The sequence below is a fragment of the Xiphias gladius genome, chromosome 21, assembly GCF_016859285.1.
Source record: "Xiphias gladius isolate SHS-SW01 ecotype Sanya breed wild chromosome 21, ASM1685928v1, whole genome shotgun sequence".
Lineage (NCBI taxonomy): Eukaryota > Metazoa > Chordata > Actinopteri > Istiophoriformes > Xiphiidae > Xiphias > Xiphias gladius.
This window is the reverse complement of record NC_053420.1, coordinates 20250918-20272366: the sequence shown is the minus strand read 5'-3', so window position 1 is coordinate 20272366 and position 21449 is coordinate 20250918. Positions and strand designations below refer to the sequence as shown.

The following is a 21449-nucleotide window of genomic DNA, read 5'->3' as shown; positions in this document are numbered from 1 at the left end:
AAGGGTCCACAATTTCTCACTAATGAGAGAAAACGGCCAGAAAACCTCTTCTGTAATTACTCCCCAAGGAGCGAGGTTTCAGCATGGCCATGGTGCATAAACAAATGCACACACACACACACACACACACACCCACACAGGGATATACAGTACGCTGACACATCTGACACAGCATGAGGCTGACATTTAAATGTGTTCACCTGTTGAAAAGTGTGTGTATGGGAGCATGTGTGAGAGTGAAAGAGAGAATAATAGCAGTAATAATATCATATCATTGTGGAAGGTAAGGACCTCTACTAATTAGAATTCTGCCAAACAGGTAACTGTGTGTGTGCGCGCGCACACATGTTTGCATGTGTGTGCATGCAATGTAGTAAAGGGCATTTCGTAAACAATCATGAACATCATTCACTTCACAATTAGACCCTTAACTTCGCCTACACAGAGTAGTTGAACTCAGTCCAATCTACTGTAATGACAAATCTAAATGGAGATTTGCCATCAAAACTCTAGGCTTGCTTTACCTGAGTGTGTATGTTAGTGTGCGTGTGCGTCAGAGCGAGAGAAGAGGAGACTGAGAGGAAGAGATAATGGGGCATACATAAGGTCAGTGTTTTTGTGAGACCACTGTCTTTGTGACATTGTATCAGTTCTGACTTTTCTGCATTTAATAGCGCCTTTAATTCTGCCAGTGTTGGCCTGCAGCAGCTTATAACAACTACAATAGTCTTATTCAGGACACACAGACAGTCTCACAAACACACCATATTTGAAAACCTGCTCACACTCAGACAAAGAAGCTGAGATATACTACAAAAATCAGGCAACCCTTGTGTCTGTCTGAGAGTGAATATTTGGGAAAGGAGGCTTTGAGGCACACACACACTCCCTGCCCAGTGTTTGTGGTGGCTGAGCACAGCTGGTAACATCTGGATGTATTTTAGAAGTGTTTACATTTCCAAAATGCTGAAAAACTACAGAGAGAGAGAGAGACAGAATTCTGAAAAACACTGCAGGTGCCAGAAGAGTAATAAAGAAAGGAGAAAGTCCCAAAAAAGATTGTTTAAAATCTATCACAGTGGAGTTAGTTCACTTACACACACACACACACACACACACACACACACACACACGCTCATAACCATTGGCCAACTGCAGTTATTGCCATAATCCTAGTCCAACAATAACTGACATCTGGTGCACTAATTGGCAGACTACAGCTTCTCCGTCTGAGTTTTGTCCCATCAAGCTTCCCTTACTGCAGCTGAAGCTGAAAACTGAGACTTTGCGCATCAGCTTCACTTCGCGGTGTGTCCTTACTGCTTACCAGCTGACAACCACTCTTACGCACTCACTGCCTCACATAACACAGTAATTTCCGCCGACATGCACACACACACACACACACGCAAAATCATTACTACAGACACACACACACACACACACACATAAAACAGCTGCATTTCCATTTTACTTCCCCTAAATGACGAAAACACAAAAACAGTTGGACTTCATTCAGACTAATCAAGACTGACATCGAGTACAGCTCTGTGAGATGACGTCAACAGTAAGGAGACGCACACACAGGTATGCACATACAAAGACACACACGCATAATCTATAGGATGTAATTTCAGTGATTGGGTGTAATTTACCAGTGTAAGCTGAAACCAGACAGGGCAACAAGAGTTATCCCTACTAGATCAAAAACAAACCATACACACCGGAGTGGCGGGGAATACAAACACACACACACACACACACCAACAGGCACACGCTCAAAGTATGCTGAAAACTAATACACTCACTTTGACTTGCCTTGTTTTTGATAGTAAAAGGCCCAGGTTGTCTGAGGAGCTACAAAATGACGATGTGGTTGACTTGACACGAAATTAGTATTTGAATGTTGTCCCACACAAAGTGTCCTTGGGATTGCTCTAATCCGCTCAGGTATGCCACTTTCCCATGGCCCACCCTACCACACACACACACACACACACACACGCACGCACGAACACACACACACAGGGGAGATTATTAAAGCGACCTCGTGGCACATGGAGGTTTCTGATGGATTTAACATCAGGAATGATTGTTAACTTTTAAGACTAAAAAGACTTGGAGAGACTCCTGAGAAAAAGCGGAGCTCTTAGCCAGACACATGGATCACATGACAACTGGGTCGCAGCAGCAGGGACCCCTGGGAAAACGGCACAGTGCCATCTCTAAGATCACACAAACTCAGGAGCCAGGCAGTAATGATGCTGAATAGCTATATAATATTTAGATATGAATATAACATTCACATATGCGGAAGGTTGAAGTGGATTTTGCCATGAATATGTGCATCACAGTCGAGTAGTTAAAAAAAAAAAAAAGAAAAAGAAAAGAAAAAAGATAATGACCATGAAATAAATTAAGCCTATTAAGAGGAACGTATGCTCAAGGTGACGGAAGAAATTAATTTGGCTCAACTATTGAGACCCATACCTCCACCCTGCTATAGGATTTCTACCAAACTAATTATCACGCTCCACTTTCAGAAATAATAAGGAAAGTACTTAATAGGTTAGGATTCACCCCTGCATTCATATGTCCATTTAACATCCCTGCTTTCATGCCCACACACTCTTGCCTTAATGCAATTTCACATCCGTGATTTAAACTAAGGGAAGGAATTATATTTCAAGTGGAGTGAGGATTAGAATATACTAGCAGTGATATTAAAATACTGTGAGATCTTCTGTGTGTGCGCCAAGATTTTCTGAGTGGCTGAAGTGGAGGTAAAGATGTTAAATAATGTTTTTGTCACAGTTTAGGAGGATGGAGGAATTACAATGAAACCACAGATCTCTGATTAGTCTTCTCTCACTGTATATTAACTTTGTTCCCTCTCTCCTTTATGCTGGTTAGGAGTTTAATTTTTAAACAGAGCACGGATACGGAAAGACCCCCAAGTGTGTGCTCCTACGCCAGCAAAAGATGTCTGTTTATCTAGTCAGCCATTCGCTCCAATTATAACAACATCGAAATGCAACTATTGTTTAATTTCAAACAGTCTTTAAAATTAAAATCACTTTTTTGTGTTTTTATCCCCCTACTTATGCACCACTGAATTAGCATTTTAGCACCCCAGGATATGGAGAAAGTGTGAAGTCAAAATGCAGGTTAAGCCAGTTTTGTTCATTAACAGTGCGACAAAAGTTAAGCCTAAAATAAATAAATAAAAAAATGAACAAGCCCTTAAGACAGGTTTTATCAAAATTATGTTTTTCATTACTTATTTTTTATAGAATTCAAATGCAGTGAACATTAATCATGCATTTGTGAGGATCTTACTGTGAACTACAGCTCTTTTTTTTTTTCCATTTAAAATATACCCTTCTGCCCCTTGTTCATTTCTCATAGTGTGCTATGTCACTGGGCTCTGTGTTTCTGTCATTTTGTGCCACATGAAAGGTGACAGCGCAACAGTCGGTAACAGGAAAAGGAGTCAATATCATGATGAAGTCAACATGACCACAAACATTGCCTTTCTCCGAGGCAACAGCTGAGCTACTGTCAGAAACATGAACATTACAATAAAATAAAAAAAATCAAAATTATATATAAAATATGGTGAGACTGAGGGGGAGAGTCTATTAAGAGTCTGTGGTTCTTCTATTAAACTCTAGTGAAGGCGGGGGAGAAAAGGGGAAGAGGAGTTCACATTATCTAAGACAATTCCAATTAACACTCTCCCCCTCAGTAATTAGCTACTAAAATAGCTAGTGAACAAACCCAAAATTCTAACCCTGACGCCACCTAACACCCTAATTAATTCTCAGATCAGGAGCATCTGATGCCGAAAATAACCTGATAATGAAGATGACAGACTGGTCAGAATAAACCACTAGGAATACTGTTAAAGTGTACATGTAAAGAAAATCGCCTGTCTGCTTGTGAGCTCGCCGCTTTTGTTGCTCATCATTTATGCTATGTTCCTTTCATTTTCTTTTTGACTTGTGACAGTGTCTCTATATTATAAAAGACAAATACTACAGTAGGTTTACTGTAACAGAACTAGAGTAGCACTAATTAATAGGTACATCTAGTCGCAAACAAAGCCTCGGTGAGGGGAGAATAAAGTTAAATAAGAGCGATGAAATAAAAGAAGGAGCATACGGAGAGATCTAGGCTGAAGAAAATGAAGAGAATGAGGGCGGGAAAGCTGAAGCAAGGGCTACAGCCAGAGAAGCAGATATCTTTAAGCCGTCTGCCGCTCATTTGCTCCTTCACTGGTCAGTTCTTCCACTGTTTAATGCAAACAGATGAGGCCTTTTCTCGCTCTTTTTCCAAATCCTTTCTTTTTAACGGTGGCTTCTTGGCCTCTGCAGTAACGTCAGCACAGCTTCTATTAAAACAGCATGTGGCCCAGACTGCTACGCGCGCACACACACACACACACACACACACACACACACACACACACACACACACACACACACACACACACACACACACACACACACACACACACACAGATACACATACACATACACACACACAGACAGACAAAGAAAAGCATTTGGATACTTTTCGGTGAACTTTTAACATCTTTCCTGAATTGACATCTGGAGCATGGGGGTTATGATGTGCCTAAAGTTTTTATAAATACTGCAATGTCCACATATACAATAGATATGTGGACAGACCCTATACAATCAGAGACAGGTATCAGTGTGCGCTGTATTAAGAAGTCATCTATCTGCAGCTTTTATCAGTGACCAGTGCTGATGGATAACAAGACAAAGATAAACTCAATCAGCCAAAAAAACCTATGTAGCCACAAGGTGGGTTGTAACATCCCACTATAATAATAGCAACCTAATTCATCTGCTTTTCGATATGCACACGGAGGCCTGTTTTAATTAGACACACACACTCACACATAGCTTGTCGACAATACTGGAAGTCTAGCAATATCTTTTAATATGCTGAGATACCCATCAGGTAGATTTTACACTGATTTTTGCAGCCAACAGACACTCTCACACATACAAAAGCTTATGTACCAAGGCTCACATACATAGACACAGTGGCACATTATGAAAAATACACGCTGTCACATGCTGATCTGTATCTGGACAAGTCAAACTGTGATAAAGTCACTTTACAACTACAGCAATCGATGGAAGTAATTTATTTACCTCACCAGGCAATTTCTGCTCTGTCTTCAGAGAGAAGGAGAGAAGGAGGAAGAGAGAGAGAGGGGAGATTTGGCAAGTATGTGTGAGTGGTGTGTAAATTAATCTAGCAGCAGCAAGATCCAGAGCCATGTAAAGTCCATAAAACAAGAGGAGGTTAAAGCAGCTCACATCATACACACACACACATCAGGCAAAGGTCCAACACCAAAACCACTTCTTCCAGAGAGAGAAGAGACGTGAAACGTCATCTCAGTTCCATTAATATGATGTGCTATCCCTGGATGCCACTAAAAAGAAGAAAAAAAAGAACAGTTAAGAGTTCTCTCTCTTCCTTTTCTTTCCTTCTTGCTTTTTCTCCATTCAAAACCAACACACACTGGAGAGAGGCCTGTCCACGGTCCTTAACTTTAACTCAATGAAATAAAAGGCACTTAACAGAGCCTCAATGATCGATACAAACACTGCTGCTGGCTGGTGCTCACACACACGTACACACATGCAGACACACACTTATCCCACCTCCTCAGATGCTCATGCATATGCATGTCCGTTGTGATTTATGCATCCTGGCGGGGGTGTGAGCCTATCTGAGAGCAAGGCCAACACACAGGTCAGCTCATTTGTAAATCAGTTGCCTATTTATGGATGCGTACGGGTGAGTGTTTGTGAGTGTGTGTGCACATCTATGGATGTTTGTGCCTATAAATCTTTGTGTATGTGCATATGGGTAGAGGTCAGTGTTAGAATCAGGCTCATTATCAGTGTAGCGCCTTCATTCATTGTATTTATTGAATTCTTTCCAGCTTCAGCTCATGGTGAGTATAAATCACACAAGTTCTACACTATGGGTTGCCGTCCGTTCAGTGTGTGTGTTCCAAGTTGTTCCGCTGAGTGCTGACTGCTTCTGCCAACCAGTGCTCTGACCCTGCTCTTTGCAGCAGGAAGTCGCAGAGCTTTCTGACCTCTCTTATTATTCCCAGGGAAGGCTGGGGAAACGCCTTTTGAAAAACGCCTTCCCATCAGAATGGAAGTCAGTTAATGGGGTCCCCATGGTCTCTTCTGTCCTATGCACTGGATTATGGGTAAAAATAAGCCAAGATCTACACCCGAAGAGGTGTTCAGGGTTAAACTACGTTAATTTGTGGCATAATCTCAGAACATAGCCTTCTTTGCACACAAAGTGAAAAAACGTGTGTGCTTTCCTTTGTGGAAATTCAGTGGTGTTGCTCCACCCTCCTCCCACCTCCTCTGAACAACAGATTTGGGCTAATAGGGCAGCTGCTTGTCCCCCTCCCCTAAACCCTGCTATGCTGCTCCCCCTGCAACCCTTCCAGCCCATCTCCCTTCCCAAAAACAAAGCCCAGGAGGAAGCCTGTTGTTTTCAACTTGTTTTTGACGAGGCTATGACTGGAAAAGTTCAGACTGTTGTGGAACACTCATCCTTGAAAAAAAGTTGTATTTAATTTTTCCACTATTTTCCCTGTATGTTGCTTAGGATATATTCCCAGATAATTTAGAAGATAGCAATGAAAGGAGTGAAAGACAGTGTGGAATGAGGCTGTCTGTTTATCCATCTATCCATCTATCTAGCTGTCTGTCTTTCCTTTTCTGTTTTGCTACGTTGTCAACACAGGCAACCGTCTCCCAGAAATAAACCCTGCATTAGGCTGGCCAGCAACCATGGTTTGTAACATCATCACTCACATAGAAACAGTTTATACACTCCACTATGCAAAAAATATAATTTGGAAAGACTACAGCAGAAAATGAACAAGTGGTTGGATATACAAAAAAGGAAATATGAAAATATTGCAAGCTATTGCAACACAAAAAATAATACCAGGGGAAATACCTCAAAGAGACACAATCAATCCCTTGTGGTGTGTGTATGTGAGCTCATAGAGATGTTTCAATGGATTGAAAACTATTGTGAGCATGCACCCAATCACATAAGACTGAGGGGTCTTACCTCCATGTGGGTAGTGTCCATGTGTGTAACTGGAGCCAAACTGTAAGCCATATGACAATCTGCCAATGGTCCCCCCCCCCCAAACCAGAGACACACACACACACACACTCACATGGATGCTCTCTCATAACCACACTTATATGTACACACACGCACACACAGGCTTCCCTTGTAAAAAAAAAAAAAAAAAAAAAAAAAGGCCCCTCCACTTCATTAGGAAAGTAAACACAAGTGCTGTCTGAAGTGGCTAATTAGAGACTAATTACTCCCTGCTCGTTACTAATGCAAATTAGATTACGCTGCTTAACTTCCTCGTGTCCACAACGCTGCTGTTAATTGAGGCCTTTTGAAATTAAATTACCCGCTAATTAGCATATCAAAACCATTAATTCTGAGCAAGGCGGGGGAAAAAAAACAACAACAAATGCCAAGTTTTGCTAATGAGTTTTGCTAATTGAATATGTACGCTCAATACAGGGGTTTGTGCCAGGAATACCTATTCAGCTGATCAGCATCAACGTGCATGTGTGTGCGCGCGTGTGCGTAAGCAGCCAGACAGAAACACCGTGCATCATAAGAGCAGCATATAATTAAAAGGAACCATTCCATCTCTCCAAACGCTTTGTCTATATCTCTCTCAGAACACACGGCTCCACTGAGGTTCAGTGTACAGGGTGCGGGGGACGCAGCAGAGACACAGAGGAAGAGGTGTGAATGGAGATGGTTATTCATCTCATGAGAGGTAAAAGACCCACGGTTTGTGAACGTGGAGTGTGTGTATGTTGCTGTGGTATGTGAGAGGGGTTAGTGTTTGTCCAGGCTTTAAGCCTTCTTTGAAGTAAAGAACTCTGTCTCTCTGCTGCTCTCCTAAAGCCCCAGACCCCCTGCCAGCCCTTTCTCTGCACCACCCTCTCTCTTCAGCTGGCCCCTCTTCACCTTCGCTACACTACCTGTCCAATTAGGGAAAGGCGCACACACACATACATACGCACATACATACACACTTTATGGACACTAGCAGGTGAACAGCCAAATCTTGCCTTCAGTCAAATCTGGAAGTGTTTTTTCTCTTCCTCAAGCTGAATAGATGATTTGAAACTTTGTGGAATAGAAATGGTGAGCATATTCATAGCCGAGCGGACCTGCTTATGAATACCAGAGGAGAGACACAGAGAAGCCAGGCGCTATTAGCTACTTTAATCTGCTGACGAAATAAAAGAATCACACATCTAAAGATCCATCTCAGCTTTGCATGTAAAACCAGCAGAAATAATGTCATTTTGAACAACTCCCCTTTCCCTTTTCCTAAATATCTATCCAATCAGGGTGTGTGAAAAGCCCCATTCAGGTTGGCCCTTATAAAAGTTTCATCTTATTACACTTTCCAACTTCTCATTTCATTATCCCTATAATGGCAGATGAAAAAACGAATGGTAAAATTGAGAGGTAGCCATACAAAAAAATTAAATAACCATGATAATTAGATGTAAAGATATTATAATTCCTTTAACAGGATGCATAGAAACTGCTGCTCGACAATATTTGCCCTAATTGCTAGAATTATCATATTAACCAGTTACCATTTGAGTAAGTTGATTAAAAAATTGATTATTCGTCTATTTCTTTTAGGAGTTTCTTAATCAAAATCTAACATCCTTGAAAAATTAATTTGAAGCCGTTTCTTATCAGTTAATTAAATCGGGTTGGAAGTCATTTTTTCTGTGCGGCATGATTAGAACGGTTCTGTTCTCTTCTGTTCAGACACCATGACGTTAGAGGGGGAACTTTTCACTGTCTCATCAAACATTCACAACCACAAGAATAGGACTTCTTTGAAGGGCCCGCCGCCTTTTTTTTCTTCCAAACCTCTGCCTTTCTGATAAATTGCGCTATACCCAATAGATCTTTCTTTCTCGTTAACACATTCTCATTAACGGACAGAGAAAGCGAAAGGAGAGGGGAGGGGAAGAGAAAAGGGGAGCAGCGTGGAGAGGCAGAGGGGAGTTGGGGTGTGTGGAGGGTGGTGGTGGTGGTGGTGGGGGGGCTTGGGGGGCAATAAGAGGTGGGAAAAACAGGGCACAAAAAAAACTGAACCAATGGCAGAGATGAAGTATGATGGAGAAATGAATACACTGACAATTTTTAGCAGAGAATGAAGAAAATTAAATAATATAAAAGACACACACACACACACACACACACACACACACACACACACACACACGCAACGTTGCCTGGGTGACAGCCTTGGGGTGGCCTGAGCTGAGACTAAACAACTAAGTCAGGAGCTAAAACAAGACCTACTGTTACTGTAGGAACAAAAAGTCTGTCTGAACAAAGACTGTTCTCTCTCAGTCATTTCATTTTAGTACTCAAACTGTTACTTTCTTATTTTTGTAAAAACATTTGACAAGCAGAATTTGACAGGTAATGGTGAAAATTGTTTTTCCTCATATATATAATAGATTTCACTTGGTCTCATATCAATTCAAATTTGCAGCTTTAAAAACTACTCCATCAGAGGGTGACTTCACCTCAGAAAACTAGTTTTCTATTTCTGGAAGAAGACTAATTATAAAGGTCTGCCCCTGGGAGAGAAAAGCCCCTCTTGAAGGAGAGAGAGAGAGGCAGAGAGTCCATTCAGCATCAGTGGAGTACAAGTTTGTCTCTCTCTACTTCAGCGAGCAGCAGAGCAGAACCGAACAGATACAGTGCGCTCCACTCATCTGTCCATCCCCGACTCCTCAGGGAGGTATGGAAGGACTGGAGAGGGAGGGAGGGAGGGTGGTTCAAAAGAAGAATTAAAAGGAGCATCATTGAGGATACAGAGAAGTATGGTAAGTCTCTCTGATTGGATAATGAACTGAATAATTATTAGGGCCCGGCTAGTAAAGTTACGCAGAAATCTCAGTTCGTCAACAGCCAATCAACACGCTCCCTCATCAACCAATCAAACCCCCACTCCGGGGGAAGGGCGGTGGTGGTGTGGGGGCTTCTATTTTGCTCTTCCAGCCGCCTCTCTCTTCATATTTCTTTTTTTCTCTTACAACACGTCACTCTGTCTTTGGTACAGCGGCCCTCATCTTTCTGCATGGGAGTCAGAGAATTCTCAAAGCCACAATTACTGCAGAGAACTATCAATTTCCCCTTCAATTAACACTGTGGGAAGAGAGGGGACAAGGGAGAGGAAGGAGAGAGCAGAGAAGAGGATGAGAGATTCCAATTTGGGATGAAGAGGGCCACCTTGGTCGGCTCCTCCTCCCCCAACATCCTCCCCCCAGGGTGCAGTCTTGTGTTTGGGATGAGGAGGGAGAGAATTACACCTCCTCGGGATGAACTTGACCCCACCACTGTAGGTCCAAAAAGTTGCTATACAGCACAGGCTCCCTATCCTCATTACCAGCGAAAAGGCCCAGCCCAGCCACTGTTCCACTAACGCAGACTGTATGTTAATAACCGGCGCTCAAACTACAGCGCAGAGCTGTCGAAAGCTAAGAGGGAGATATACAGAGAGGCCGAGCAGCGAGGAGGAGGATGTAGGGAAAGAGAGGAGAGAGAAAAAGGGGGGAGAGGAGAGGGGAAGGAATAAGGAGGGGGCGTGAGCCAGGAGTTGTGTTTCTTAAATCAGCGACTAAGGGCCCTCGCCCCTCAACAACGAACGGCTGTGATGGCATGCTTCTCTGTGCTCTGCTCCCCTCTCCTCCGCCTGGCTCAACCCCCCCCCTCCGCACACACACACACTCTCTGAGCGAACCCCTGGGGGAGCCGCTCAACCAGACCCCAGGCTTCAGCAAAGTTTCGCAGGCAAACTTTTCACAAAGCCCCCAGAAGCCATGCGCCTGCCTGACACCATGGAGCATTGCACGATTTCATTGTAACTCACCCTCCCTCCTATCCTCTTTTTTGTACTTTAGTCCTTCGTTCCTCCCTCAGTCCCCTCCCGCATTTATGCTGACTACTTTCCGAGGCTAATGCACTGTTCCTGACTGACCTTTAGACAATGGAAACCTGCAGCAGCTGAAGTTGCCGATTAGGTCTCCAGGTTGCATACGGCAGCGCTGACCTTGACTGGGCCAAATCGGCATTTTGGTGTCTGCTAATCCAACAACCCAATGCCTGCCTTTCAGCATGGTAATACATGTCCTTAGTCCTTGAAGAAAAATATTCCTGTTTTCTCTATTATTTGCTGATTATAAATACTTCAAAGAAAAGTCTCATACTGGAAATAATGAGGAAAAATACAAAAAAGTAGAAATGTTTTAAACAGTTATATTTTGTTTCTTGACATTTGTTGTTTTTGTCAGTGAATGGTGAATAAAATCTCTTCTGTTGCACAGCGTGGCACAATCTTTTTGTCTAGGGACAAGTAGGTGTGCTGACTAAACACTATATTCAAATTTCATTGCAATCACAAAATGGACTGACCAAAATTTATTAACATAATTCAGCACATTTTTCTCAAATAATATTTCTTTGAAAGAGTAAAAGCACACAATTCAATAAGTTTATATCTCAGAATTATTAGGAATGTGTGTGAATGTGCTACAGTAATTGTTCATTGCCTCAAAGCAAGCAAAATTTTTTTACTTAAAAAGATTTGAGGAAGAGGAATTTTTGTTGGAAATTCTATCTTTAAAAAAATAAAAAAAGCATTTCTTGCTTTCTTGCTCATTTTATCACAAACTTTAAAAAAGTAAATAAACAAACAGCTTCTCAGAGACTGTTGGGAGAGCTCTTGATTGACTTTGCATTGAATCTGGTCATTATAGTCATATAGAATAAATGATTCCAATTCAAGTGGGGCTGAGGAGAGGGAGCAAATGTAGGAGGTAAACTGTGATGACAGCTTGGATGTAATGAAGAGGCTGAGGGAACACAGAGCCGTGATAATTAGAGACAACAGGCATGACAGCGAGAGGAGGAGAGAGTGAGAGCATAGACCGGGAGAGAAAGTAGATGGACAGGAGAAAGTGCAACAGAATAAGAGGCGAGGAGGAGAAAAAAAAAAAAGAGACAGCAAGTGCTGAGTCCTTCACAGTGAGTGACTATTGGAGCTCCGACAGGGAAAAGAACACTTTCCGACCAACCACGGACCAGAAATGAAGGCAGCCCTGGCAACTGCAGGCACGCATGCTGTGTGTGTGTATGTGTGCAGCCTCATGAGTGACACACAAGCATCTTTTCTGATACATATGTGTGATAACTGATTCCGGGGGTAGTGTGAAAAAAATACAAAAGCATTGTAGAAGGAACTGACTGTTGGAAAAATAAATAAAAAGGGACTGATAAAATATTCTTTTTTAGTTTATATATGTCTTGTTATAAGTCTACAAAAACCGTCTGTGGAAGGAGGAAAAATGCCTCGGTTTAAACATTATGTTGTGCCTTTGTAGATATAGTGGAACAGTGAGAATGTGACAGCAGTATATTTGAGTTCTGTTTTTCTCTTTTAATCCAGAAAAAAATCATTTTAATTAATTGTTAAAAGAAAATGTGTATTTTTTCATTTTAGAAGTTGAATTGATGCATTGAACTTGAAAATGAAAAACCATAGTAAAAAAAAATAACAATTTCAAAACTTTTTTTTAAATTAACCTAAAATCTCATACCCGTATCCATTTGAACAGTATCATACGCAGACTGTTAGAAGAATTGGAAAATTACCTTAACTTGAATGGTAAAACAAGAATTTAAACAGTGCTAAAATCAGAGACTACACTCCTCTCTGCCACACAAACAACACTTTTCCTACTTTTCAGCTCTTTTCTATTTGTTTTTCAGCACTCTCTGCTTTCCTTTCCTCTCACCTTCTGACCAGCATTCTGCCGGCAAACAGCTAACTCTGCTTCAAAGGCCAACGGCCCACAGTGCAAACACACACATACATGCTCTGCCTCCTCTCTCCTCAGGAACATGAGAGCTGGCTCTAATTCACAGGCTGGTAAAGCTGTGGTGGACAGCAATCTTGATCTGGATGGATTAGGCTACTTTTATTTCCCTGAGAGCCACAGGGAAGAGGGGAGAGGAGGTGGAGGGAGGTGTGTGTGTGTGTGTGTGTGTGTACGTGTGGGGGGGGGGGGGGACTCAAATCCTTCTACAAATGTCAAACAACGACCGGTGACCAGAGGCTGCAACAATACACACTCACACAAAACCAAGCTCACACACTCATAAACACTCCTGACAAAGCCCAAAGTGCAACCCAGTCCTTTTTTTTTTTCCATCACTCTCCGTCTCATCAGTCTATGGAATGGGGATGTGGGGGCAAATCGGGGAGCAAAGGAGGAGAACGAGGAAGGGGGGGCGAGGGAAAGAAGGAGGGAGCAAGAGAGGGAGGGGGTGGGGGGGATTACACAATTATTCAGATAACAGCTGGGAATAATCTAGTGGCAGATGTCTCTCGGTCAACAATGCCCACCGCACACGGGCGTGCATGTGTGTGCACATATACACTAACAGAGTTTTAGTGCCCAGCGGGCAGCCACAGATTGAAAAAACGGCTGCTGATGAATCACCACGAGCTACTCAACAGCAAAGATTTAAAAAAATATATATATATATATCAGTCTCTGATGCAGATGAAACAATCTACAAAAATAATCTCCTGAACAATGAAATGTCTAAAAAATACACACAAGTTCGGAAAGGGACGACTTGTTTGCTTTTCTTCTCCTCCGACAGCCATCTGAAAAACAAAACCTAAAACCTGAGGAATTCTGTCCGAGGAGGAGAGAGGTGGAGGGTCACCCGTTGATTGACAGTTAATTGTAGTTGTGCATACACACAGACACGGATACACACACACACACACACACACACAAAATACATGTACACACATGCAGAGCGCAACAGCATCCTTCATGTCAGTGAGTGATCTCCAAGACTCCCGGTCGTGGCTCTAGCAGTCACCCCCCCCTTCTTTCCTAAAGGGCACTATAGAAGCCATAGAGTCTGCACCCCACTGGGAAAAGCCTGTACAGTCTTTTCACCTTGAGATCCACAGCAGAAGGAAGAAGAAGAAATGGAGAGGGAGGACAGAGGTTGAGAGAGAGAGGTGGACACAGAGACCACGTAGTATTTTGCAAGGGGGCCCAGATCATATTTATAATACACACTCAAAAATGATCTCTGAATATTTCTTCCAGAAGTTTTGGGAAGATAAATTCCCAAGCTCTCGCTCTTTCTAACATCAGCCAATCTTTGTGATGTTAAATTTAGTGGAGGAGGAAAGAAGAGCGGCCCAAGCAAGTGGTGAGAGCGAGCTCTGTCAATCTGTCAACCCTTGGCAACCTATTGTGATTTGGTTTAACACTGGTTAACAGCTCATCCTGTCAGGGGATGAATCATCCCACGGCGCCTCACATGCTAATAGCTTAAGTAGGCATCCCATGTCCCCCGGAACTAATACCACAAATACTAATACCATAAAAGAGCTGTGCACGCCAACGCTCCAGCCTCACTTTCGCCTGCGTTAGCCAACATCCTGATACTTTACGGATTAGAAAACATAATGAGATGCATTTAAATGGTTATTACCTCCCCGGTCCAGGATGGCAAGGAACAGGGACAAGGGGAAATGCCGGTTTAAATATTCTGATGCAAATCAAAAACTAAAAAAATGCTTAAATAAATCTGTTAATGGTAGATCTGGTGACTGCAGTCAAAAAGACACATTAGAAATCAACAAAAAATGCGCGAACTGATGAACAAAGAAATTTTAGGTATTATGATTGGTCTCAGTTTACATCAGGAACTCCGAAGAGTATAAGATGTAAAACTGATTTGATTTCAGTCAGGTTGCAGTTGAGTTTATGGACCTGGAAGTGAATCCCCGTGTGCTCCTCCTCTTCTGTGAATCTCAGCATTTCATCAGAGCGCTCACTTGTCCGCTTGGCAGATTTTACCGCAGCGCCACGGACAAACGAGCACTCAGGAGCTGTGTAACGCTTCTCTACAGTCATATGGTTTATAAAATGTGCAAAACGTCTTTGTGTGTGTATCCATAACATTCTGAGTCTTGCGCTTAACAGCTGTCACCTACTCTTCACAGCCATCCTTTCAATACACATTAAAGCAGTGCTACAGAAAGTTCAGTCACATGGTTGTTCTGAGCGAAGCTTTCCACTGATCTGCTCCCTCGGTTCCCTGCTCGATTGACGGCTGCCCTGTCAGTTTGTCGCAGCACTTTAGAAAACACCAACCGCTCTCTGATGAAGTGCTTACAAAAGGTCATAGGGTGGGGGTGTTGGAGAGGAGGGGAGCCGACTACTGAGAGTGGGGGGGCAAGGGGAAAAGGAAAGGGAGACGGGACAGAGTGAAGGAAAATCCATAACACAAATACAGCTGTCAGAAGCAATGCGGAGTTAGCAGGGGACACGATGACCGATGAGAGCTTTTTCATGAAGACGCTCTGCTTGAACACAACAGGCGTCCTCTCCAACACTGCTCGGGTATTTTTCTGCTTCCACAGACCATCTCGTTTGCTCTACCTGGCTGCGCCTCTGACCTCACGATCCTCTGTGACTCTCTCTCTCTCTGTCTCGGAAATCAAACTGGATATCTCCAACTGCCTTATTTCACAAACCACTCTCATTCCCCCAGACCCCCACAGCCACAGCCCTCTCCCTCAAGTTCCAGCTCTGTGCTCCAGCCGTGGCCTCAGGTGCCAAGCGCACTCTGGAGAGACTGATCTAATGCTTCCTCAGCTATAATGACCCACGCCTAAAACCCTTGCACTGTCATTTCCCTCGCTTCATACAGTCTTTCACTCATATGTTCTACCCCCCCCCATAGGAAACAGCCTCTTCCGCTCTGAGCTGTTGGGTCACTCCTTCCCACATCCATCAGCTGTTAATGGGCCGGTGCGCTATGGAGCTGGAGAAACATCACTGAGCCGGTCTGTCTCCCAGGCACTCCTCTCACACATAGAAAAACTCATCTAAAACACACAGACATGTTAATGACCACAGGCTAAACCACTGTGTCAGACAAAATGACTACCTTATCAATCAGAGGGACAGAAGTGTGTTAATTTTAGAGAAGTAAGATGGGACCGTGAGCAGGGCCTACTTTCACCGCATTTGCAATGACAGCTCATTCAAAAGACACAAAAGGCAAAAGAAAAGGCAACAAAAGACAACAACTGTCCTCTCTCACAGGTGGTCAACTTCCTAAAAGACCGCTAAAGGCAATCCTCCGCTTTCCTCCTCTGCTGTCCTGCAACTCGTCTGTACGACACCGCCTTCTGACCCGTCATAAAAACACATCTCATCTTTGAAAAATGTGTGGGATTTATTTTATGCACACACAGACAGAGAAGGCACACACACTCACACAAGTATTCAGCCCTCAACTTCGCCTAAATAACCGGTTCAATTAGAACCACATGTATAATCAGGCCTCAGTCTAAAACAATGTGGCGGCAGTTTCATCGTGCAGTCAATCACCTCAATGCACAAGCAGATCATTTCCCCACTTGTTGGCTGACCATTTACAATAACACCTTCACTTAATCCATTAATATGTCTATTATACTTCATTAATATTTTTTAAAGAGGTAACAAGCTATAATTGCTATTGTAACGGTACTCAGTGATTACATATTTCTTTTTCCATCTTTTTATGCCACTGAAAAAGGAACAATTTTATTTAATGAAAAACAATGATACACTTAATTAACCAATGTTTCATTTTATCACATAATTACACAGCTGTTGCAACCTGTAGAACATCTTATCCTATAATGTTTATACATTTAAAGGCCAGCACACATGTTCAGTTCAAATGCCCACACCCTGTGATAACGGCAGCTTTGGGACCTACACTTGAAATAATTCCATTTAAAAACATGCTCTTGCTCCCTGCACGGAATTATTTTTGCTTTTCCCAAACTCTATCTAAGGGATTATGAAAATTTAACCATTTCAGCTTTTATGCAGGTAATGTACTAAGTGCTGCAATAGAAGTAAACCTGTGAATATCTATCACGGGTCAAACCCTACATGTATAGCAGTGTCGTATACGGGTGCTCTTCAACATCACTTTGGAGCCAAAAGCCCACTCAGACTTGTGGGTTTGGGATAGCAGGAGGGCTTTAATGAAGAGAGAGCGAAAGAGCGAGAGATGGAGAGACGGACAGGCGAGCCATGAAAGCTACCGACGCACAGGACATTTAAAACTTCAAACACTGTCCATTTTCACTCAAGCAGGACAGGTGAATTGAGAAAAAAGCACTCTTGTATACACACATTCCCGCACTCAGATATATACACTCTTCCACACATACATTCGCATGCGCTCATGCTGGAGGTAAGGACTCTCTGAGTGAGTTTATGGACTAACACAATCGTGTTGGTGGCTTTTAATCCTGTTGAAGGGGTTTTAAAGCACATGAGATTCATAGCCATTATTGCCTGTCTCTAGACGGTCTCATACAAGGCTCCAGGCGCACCCCGGCACACAGTCACACACACAGGACTGAGCTGAAAATCATCATTTAAGTAATGTGTCACTAAGCATAAGCAAAACAACTGTCCGGTGGAGAACAGAGTCTGAAACTGATAAAAATCAGCAGTACATGAGCGACTCTAACAAACAATGAAAGAAAACAGGACATGGAAAAGACACAGCTGTTGCGAGTAGGGGAAAAAAAAGCAAACAAGGAAAAATGTTGAAGCAAGTCAGGTGAAAAAAGGTGGCAATGCTGAGGCAAACACACAGACACGGACACACAATAGCCGACAGAGAGCAGAGAGAGTCAATCTGTCTCTGACACCTCTAGCTTCCTGCACACGTACACTCTTTTTCCCCAAATAACTACTTCTGCCTCTCAAATAGTCTTTTGTTTCATTGTCTCCTATTATATTTTCATGAAAAGGCTGTCACTGATGTGATAGCCTATCAACGAGCAAAGCACTACACAGACATGATAACTTTACAGGGATTTTATACTGTTGGTAACTGCTGAAATGTTTGAATAGAAGTAGAAATAAAAAAGATCATTCTCTCTATCTTTCAGCAGTGTCTCACTCTTCTCCCTGTAAGGCTGTTTTTGAGGTTTGCAAGTGATAATCTGTGTGGCCATTTCAAATATAAATTTACAAATAATTTTCTTTTATAGGTATCTATATCGCGGGGAAATTGAACTGACAACTCTTAACATTATTCTTTAAACTAAGAGATCTCAGCTGCCGAGCCTTTACTGTACCAAAGAGAAATTGAGAAGCCGAGAGAACAGGCAGTAGTAAAGACCTTGTTTTTAAAAAAGAAAATCAAATTAAAAATGTCTGAATTATTATTATTATTATTATTAGTATTTGTGCATATGTTTAGGAAAAGGAATTAGCATATTTAGAATGATAGTCAATTATACAGAAGAGATTCATCTGAGGAGTTGTTTAATTATTTCAGCACTTTTTTTAAATTGTAAAAGTATGCTGATGTGCATATAAAACACATCCAGCCTCTTCTGTCTTAAATAAAATGAACAAATCTTAAAATTCTATTCCAATTTTTTATTATTTAAATAAACCTACAACTTAATGTGTAATTCATCTAGGTGAAATAAACTTTTTTTTTTTTTTTTTTTAAATAAATCTAATTCTGCATACACTTTAGACCAGGAGCTCCGAGCCACCACAAACTACCTGCTTTCCGGTCTGACACCAGAAATGTGACAAGGTCATAAAACGTGATGAAGAGCTTTTTCATTCCCGCTGGATCTTCTATTAAAGTGCAATTAAAAGTGTGTCATCGCGTCGCGGAAATGCCACCACAGAGGACGGGGAGGAGGGCGGGGTGGGGGTGGGTGTGTGTGTGTGGGGGGGGGACACAACAGGAGAGAGAGGACACAGTAAATAAAATTAATTATAGCAAATGCCCCGGCGCCCATCAATCACGGGGCAATAATGCCCGTGTCAGGGTGTGCACCCACACGGCCCTGTATGCTTTTCTCTCAGTGACAGACAACTAACAGCAATTAATTGCCATTTCATCTCTCCCTCTAGTTTTTGGGGGCAGCTTTCCATCATGCGGGACCCGAGTCCATCTGACATGCGGGGATGTTCTGGCTCACGTTTGATGGTGGGAGTTGTAGTAATAGAAAAAAAAACAACAACAACAACAACAACAACAACAACAACAGCAGCAGCAACTTAATTTCTGACACACCTAAGCTGATGCTACAGTGTTAAATACTGTCTGTTATACACAGTTAGGTGAAGAGAAGGCGAATCAAAACTGTTAATCTCATATTTTCAAAATATACAGGTCCGGTAGGAAGTTTTTTCTCTTACTCTAAGGGGGGGAAAAAAATGTCCCTTTGTGGTGTAGGCCTACTTTTTCAGTCGGTTTGTGACTGCAAAAAGAAGGGAAAAAACATGGGTCACGCAGAGGTTCCGCTACAGACTTCAACCCCTCAATTTCTAAATGTATAAAACCAAGTCAGCTCTACATATGTGGAAATATATTTTATATTTTATCCTCAAATGGATATCCCGTATATTTTTTTTTTAATGCAAGTCTAACTTAAGAATTCTAAAAAAAACAGGCTGGAGACGTGTTACCGAGCACTTAAAGTAACTGTCCGCAACCCTGCAGATCGGATCCGTTTAATATACACATTAAAACCGGAATTAAAACTTTTAATATGCAGGAACAACTCTCCCCGGTGTCCGGTTGTCAAATCATTCCGCCGCGTGTTACTGTTGTTTGTTTAATCTGGTCAGATTATACGGAGAATACAAGAGAGACAGCAAACTTTGGTGAAGCCGCACACGGCGGCTGCAATTTCAAAAGTCAAAAAGCGTTTGAAAAGAAAGTATTGTCTCCTGACCTACTGACTACGTCCACAGGACAGCTTTTTTTTCCTTCTTCTCCCCTCTCTTAAAACAAGAAGTCTATTATCTCCACTCAGGGCTGTACTGCTCTTTTATAATTTTAAACGTCGCTGTTTAATTGTCAGAAACTGAAAATTCAGTTATTCGATAAACGCATAGACAACGTTTTTAACGGCTGCGAGTTAAACAGGTACAAAGCGACGACAAAGCATTCAGGCGAATCTCAGGCGGGCGTGTAAAAAAAATCATCAGCACACAACCTGTGTCGTCGTTTATCATCAAATCCCCTTCACCGGGGTCATTAGCGGGGGACGCAATTTTAAAGTTTGTTGCCTCCGTTCAGATCCACTCCCGACATCTTAGTTGGTCCTAACCTGCGAGGGGAAAAAAAAAAACTTTTTGTTTGTCTCATGAGCCAAGAACTCGGACGATGACACTCTCTGTAACCACTGGCCCCCTCAGTCCACCAAGCTGTGCTTTGATAAATTATAAGAGTTCAAATACATTTGCGGTATCCCCGTGGAAAGAAAATGTCGGTTGAAAGAAACTGGATTTGGAGGCAGTAGCCTTCACTGAACGTGTTAAAGTGGCGAGGAGGTCGAAATAAACTTATCCCACCGTCGATTTTCTTTCTATTGAAAAAATGGAAAAGATGAAAACTACTACTTCAAAGAGGATTTTAAAACGTGGCTGATCAGTTTCGCGTCCGACACACCAGAAACGACTCAAAGTTCAAATGAAACACGGAGGGAGGGAAGTCTGAAAGAGGAAAACTGTGCGTTCGGCCGTGTAATACTCGATAATACCCGGTTAGATTATTACGGCTGATTTGGAGGAGTTTCACAAACAACGTGCGATGAAAAGTTGAAGTGGCATGTTTCTGAGAAGTCAGATGTGTGTAGCGGAGAGTTTCAATGGACGCACAGAGTGAGGAAAGAGCGAGGAAGATAAAAGGGGAAAGGAAAGTGTAGATAATGCATCAACCTGTTCTCTTGTTTTCTGAAGAAGTCAACTTTCACGCCAGTGGTTGGACCATGTGGACAGCCCGCTTCTGCTCCTCAAACCCCCGGCGCGTCCACTCTCTCAAGGCGACAAAGGGGACACAAACCGACGGGACGAAAAAATTTTAAAAAAAAAAAAAAAAAAAAAAAAAAAAAAAATGGAAAGGAACAGAGAGGAGAGAGAGAGAAAGACAGAGGAATCTAGGATCTAAGACCGCAGGACCATTACTTTAGACGACAAAGCGTGCTCGTTAGTCCTTTCCTTTTGCCTTTTGTGTGCGTCCTCTCTCCTCGGAGTGGCCCCTCTGGAGTGAAGTCAGAACAATACTGCCGCTAAAACTCTGGCACTGTGCGCAAGTTGCCGCGGAGAAAGCGCGCAGCTTCTCGTCTTGTTTTGTTGCGTCTGCTTCCACCGCTATCTCTTCAAGAGGCTTAGTCAGCGCGTATAACCTCG

At 42.5% G+C, this 21449-nt stretch overlaps 1 protein-coding gene across 1 annotated transcript in view; it reads right to left on the bottom strand.

The window, feature by feature from the left end:
* Window positions 1-21090, bottom strand: part of foxp4 (forkhead box P4) — a 91212-nt gene extending 70122 nt beyond the window's left edge. The window contains exon 1 of the mRNA XM_040159404.1: window positions 20979-21090. The gene's annotated coding sequence lies outside the window, so the exon portion shown is untranslated. The remainder of the gene's footprint in view (window positions 1-20978) is intronic.
* Between the last annotated feature and the right edge of the window lie 359 nt (window positions 21091-21449).